We start from the raw sequence: 6,000 nt of genomic DNA on the forward strand, positions 1-6,000 counted from the left end.
CGAAAAAAACGCCCATGTATAGTAAGGCATTTTTTGCCGAAAAAAAACGACCATGTATAGTAAGGCATTTTTAGCCGAAAAAAAACGACCATGTATAGTAAGGCATTTTTAGCCGAAAAAAAACGACCATGTATAGTAAGGCATTTTTGGCCGAAAAAAAAACGACCATGTATAGTAAGGCATTTTTAGCCCGAAAAAAACGACCATGTATAGTAAGGCATTTTTAGCCGAAAAAAACGACCATGTATAGTAAGGCATTTTTAGACCCATTTTTTAGCCGAAAAAAACGACCATGTATAGTAAGGCATGCCGAAAAAAAACGACCATGTTTAGCCCTAAAAAAACGACCATGTATAGTAAGGCATTTTTAGCCAAAAAAAACGACCATGTATAGTAAGGCATTTTTGGCCGAAAAAAAACGACCATGTATAGTAAGGCATTTTTAGCCGAAAAAAAAACGACCATGTATAGTAAGGCATTTTTAGCCCGAAAAAAACGACCATGTATAGTAAGGCATTTTTGGCCGAAAAAAAAACAACCATGTATAGTAAGGCGTTTTTAGCCCTAAAAAACGACCATGTATAGTAAGGCGTTTTTAGCCCAAAAAAACGACCATGTATAGTAAGGCATTTTTAGCCCTAAAAAACGACCATGTATAGTAAGGCATTTTTAGCCGAAAAAAACGACCATGTATAGTAAGGCATTTTTTGCCGAAAAAAACGACCATGTATAGTAAAACCGAAAAAAAACCATGTATAGTAAGGCATTTTTAGCCCGAAAAAAACGACCATGTATAGTAAGGCGTTTTTAGCCGAAAAAACGACCATGTATAGTAAGGCATTTTTTGCCGAAAAAAACGACCATGTATAGTAAGGCGTTTTTACCCCTAAAAAAACGACCATGTATAGTAAGGCATTTTTGGCCGAAAAAAAACGACCATGTATAGTAAGGCATTTTTAGCCGAAAAAAAAACGACCATGTATAGTAAGGCATTTTTAGCCGAAAAAAAACGACCATGTATAGTAAGGCATTTTTAGCCCGAAAAAAACGACCATGTATAGTAAGGCATTTTTGGCCGAAAAAAAACAACCATGTATAGTAAGGCGTTTTTAGCCCTAAAAAACGACCATGTATAGTAAGGCGTTTTTAGCCCAAAAAAACGACCATGTATAGTAAGGCATTTTTTGCCGAAAAAAACGACCATGTATAGTAAGGCATTTTTTGCCGAAAAAAACGACCATGTATAGTAAGGCATTTTGACCGAAAAAAAATGGCCATGTATAGTAAGGCACTTTTGGCCGAAAAAAACGACCATGTATAGTAAGGCATTTTTGGCCGAAAAAAAACGACCATGTATAGTAAGGCATTTTTAGCCGAAAAAAACGACCATGTATAGTAAGGCGTTTTTACCCCTAAAAAACGACCATGTATAATAAGGCATTTTTAGCCAAAAAAAACGACCATGTATAGTAAGGCATTTTGACCGAAAAAAAATGGCCATGTATAGTAAGGCACTTTTGGCCGAAAAAAACGACCATGTATAGTAAGGCATTTTTGGCCGAAAAAAAACGACCATGTATAGTAAGGCATTTTTAGCCGAAAAAAAACGACCATGTATAGTAAGGCATTTTTAGCCCGAAAAAAACGACCATGTATAGTAAGGCATTTTTGGCCGAAAAAAAAAACAACCATGTATAGTAAGGCGTTTTTAGCCCTAAAAAACGACCATGTATAGTAAGGCATTTTTGGCCGAAAAAAAACGGCCATGTATAGTAAGGCATTTTTTGCCGAAAAAAACGACCATGTATAGTAAGGCATTTTTTGCCGAAAAAAACGACCATGTATAGTAAGGCATTTTGACCGAAAAAAAATGGCCATGTATAGTAAGGCACTTTTGGCCGAAAAAAACGACCATGTATAGTAAGGCATTTTTGGCCGAAAAAAAACGACCATGTATAGTAAGGCATTTTTGGCCAAAAAAAACGACCATGTATAGTAAGGCATTTTTAGCCCTAAAAAAACGACCATGTATAGTAAGGCATTTTTGGCCGAAAAAAAACGACCGTGTATAGTAAGGCATTTTGACCGAAAAAAAATGGCCATGTATAGTAAGGCACTTTTGGCCGAAAAAAACGACCATGTATAGTAAGGCATTTTTGGCCGAAAAAAAACGACCATGTATAGTAAGGCATTTTTGGCCGAAAAAAACGACCATGTATAGTAAGGCATTTTTAGCCGAAAAAAACGACCATGTATAGTAAGGCATTTTTGGCCGAAAAAAACAACCATGTATAGTGAGCCTTTTCTCTCTTATTAAATGGCTATATAGCTCAGTGGTTAAGCATGTGCTTTGGGTGTATGAGGTCCAGGGTTCAATCACCACTTGCAACTATTTAAGGCTTTCTTATTATTATTCTTAGGAAATAACGACCATAAGACGTTTCTAGCCAGAAAAAAAACGGCCATGTATAGTAAGGCATTTTTGGCCGAAAAAAACCACCATGTATAGTAAGGCATTTTTAGCCCTAAAAAACGACCATGTATAGTAAGGCATTTTTAGCCGAAAAAAACGACCATGTATAGTAAGGCATTTTTGGCCGAAAAAAACGACCATGTATAGTAAGGCGTTTTTAGCCCTAAAAAACGACCATGTATAGTAAGGCATTTTTAGCCGAAAAAAAACGACCATGTATAGTAAGGCATTTTTGGCCGAAAAAAACGACCATGTATAGTAAGGCATTTTTAGCCGAAAAAAACGACCATGTATAGTAAGGCATTTTTAGCCGAAAAAAAACGACCATGTATAGTAAGGCGTTTTTGGCCGAAAAAAACGACCATGTATAGTAAGGCATTTTTAGCCGAAAAAAAACGACCATGTATAATAAGGCATTTTTGGCCGAAAAAAACAACCATGTATAGTAAGGCATTTTTGGCCGAAAAAAACGACCATGTATAGTAAGGCGTTTTTAGCCCTAAAAAACGACCATGTATAGTAAGGCGTTTTTGGCCGAAAAAAACGACCATGTATAATAAGGCATTTTTGGCCGAAAAAAACAACCATGTATAGTAAGGCGTTTTTAGCCCTAAAAAACGACCATGTATAGTAAGGCGTTTTTGGCCGAAAAAAACGACCATGTATAGTAAGGCATTTTTAGCCCTAAAAAAACAACCATGTATAGTAAGGCGTTTTTAGCCCTAAAAAACGACCATGTATAAAAAAACGACCATGTATAGTAAGGCATTTTTAGCCATGTATAGTAAGGCGTTTTTAGCCCTAAAAAACGACCATGTATAGTAAGGCGTTTTTAGCCCTAAAAAACGACCATGTATAGTAAGGCGTTTTTGGCCGAAAAAAACGACCATGTATAGTAAGGCGTTTTTGGCCGAAAAAAACAACCATGTATAGTAAGGCGTTTTTAGGCGGAAAAAACGACCATGTATAGTAAGGCGTTTTTAGCCAAAAAAAATTACCATGTATAGTAAGGCATTTTTAGCCCTAAAAAAACGACCCGAAAAAAAACGACCATGTATAGTAAGGCGTTTTTGGCCCTAAAAAACGACCATGTATAGTAAGGCATTTTTAGCCCTAAAAAACGACCATGTATAGTAAGGCATTTTTAGCCGAAAAAAAACGACCATGTATAGTAAGGCATTTTTAGCCCAAAAAAACGACCATGTATAGTAAGGCATTTTTAGCCCTAAAAAACGACCATGTATAGTAAGGCGTTTTTAGCCGAAAAAACCGACCATGTATAGTAAGGCATTTTTTGCCGAAAAAAAACGACCATGTATAGTAAGGCGTTTTTACCCCTAAAAAACAACCATGTATAGTAAGGTATTTTTAGCCAAAAAAAACGACCATGTATAGTAAGGTATTTTTAGCCAAAAAAAACGACCATGTATAGTAAGGCATTTTTGGCCGAAAAAAAACGACCATGTATAGTAAAGCGTTTTTAGCCCTAAAAAACGACCATGTATAGTAAGGCATTTTTAGCCAAAAAAAACGACCATGTATAGTAAGGCATTTTTAGCCCTAAAAAAAACGACCATGTATAGTAAGGCATTTTTGGCCGAAAAAAACGACCATGTATAGTAAGGCATTTTTGGCCGAAAAAAACGACCATGTATAGTAAGGCATTTTTAGCCGAAAAAAAACGACCATGTATAGTAAGCCGTTTTTAGCCCTAAAAAACGACCATGTATAGTAAGGCGTTTTTGGCCGAAAAAAAAACAACCATGTATAGTAAGGCGTTTTTAGCCCTAAAAAACGACCATGTAATGTAAGGCGTTTTTGGCCGAAAAAAAACGACCATGTATAGTAAGGCATTTTTAGCCGAAAAAAACGACCATGTATAGTAAGGCATTTTTAGCCGAAAAAAAACGACCATGTATAGTAAGGCATTTTTAGCCGAAAAAACTACCATGTATAATAAGGCATTTTTAGCCCTAAAAAACGACCATGTATAGTAAGGCTTTTTAGCCGAAAAAAACGACCATGTATAGTAAGGCATTTTTTGCCGAAAAAAAACGACCATGTATAGTAAGGCGTTTTTAGCCCTAAAAAACGACCATGTATAGTAAGGCATTTTTGGCCGAAAAAAACGACCATGTATAGTAAGGCATTTTTGGCCGAAAAAAACGACCATGTATAGTAAGGCATTTTTAGCCGAAAAAAACGACCATGTATAGTAAGCCGTTTTTAGCCCTAAAAAACGACCATGTATAGTAAGGCGTTTTTGGCCGAAAAAAAAACAACCATGTATAGTAAGGCGTTTTTAGCCGAAAAAAAACGACCATGTATAGTAAGGCGTTTTTGGCCGAAAAAAAACGACCATGTATAGTAAGGCATTTTTAGCCGAAAAAAACGACCATGTATAGTAAGGCATTTTTAGCCGAAAAAAAACGACCATGTATAGTAAGGCATTTTTAGCCGAAAAAACTACCATGTATAATAAGGCATTTTTAGCCCTAAAAAACGACCATGTATAGTAAGGCATTTTTAGCCGTAAAAAACGACCATGTATAGTAAGGCGTTTTTAGCCGAAAAAACCGACCATGTATAGTAAGGCATTTTTTGCCGAAAAAAACGACCATGTATAGTAAGGTGTTTTTACCCCTAAAAAACGACCATGTATAGTAAGGCATTTTTAGCCAAAAAAAACGACCATGTATAGTAAGGCATTTTTGGCCGAAAAAAAACGGCCATGTATAGTAAGGCATTTTTGGCTGAAAAAAACAACCATGTATAGTAAGGCATTTTTAGCCGAAAAAAAACAACCATGTATAGTAAGGCGTTTTTAGCCCTAAAAAACGACCATGTATAGTAATGCATTTTTAGCCGAAAAAAACGACCATGTATAGTAAGGCATTTTTGGCCCAAAAAAACGACCATGTATAGTAAGGCATTTTAGCCGAAAAAAAACAACCATGTATAGTAAGGCATTTTTAGCCGAAAAAAAACAACCATGTATAGTAAGGCATTTTAGGCCGGAAAAAAACGACCATGTATAGTAAGGCATTTTTAGCCCTAAAAAACGACCATGTATAGTAAGGCGTTTTTAGCCCTAAAAAACGATCATGTGTAGTAAGGCATTTTTAGCCGAAAAAAACGACCATGTATAGTAAGGCGTTTTTAGCCCTAAAAAACGACCATGTATAGTAAGGCGTTTTTAGCCGAAAAAAACGACCATGTATAGTAAGGCATTTTTTGCCGAAAAAAACGACCATGTATAGTAAGGCTTTTTAGCCGAAAAAAACGACCATGTATAGTAAGGCATTTTTTGCCGGAAAAAAACGACCATGTATAGTAAGGCATTTTTTGCCGAAAAAAACGACCATGTATAGTAAGGCGTTTTTAGCCGAAAAAACCGACCATGTATAGTAAGGCATTTTTTGCCGAAAAAAACGACCATGTATAGTAAGGCTTTTTAGCCGAAAAAAACGACCATGTATAGTAAGGCATTTTTTGCCGAAAAAAAACGACCATGTATAGTAAGGCGT

The sequence above is a fragment of the Hippocampus bargibanti genome, linkage group LG08, assembly GCF_051943395.1.
Source record: "Hippocampus bargibanti isolate YZ-2025 linkage group LG08, ASM5194339v1, whole genome shotgun sequence".
Classification (NCBI taxonomy): domain Eukaryota; kingdom Metazoa; phylum Chordata; class Actinopteri; order Syngnathiformes; family Syngnathidae; genus Hippocampus; species Hippocampus bargibanti.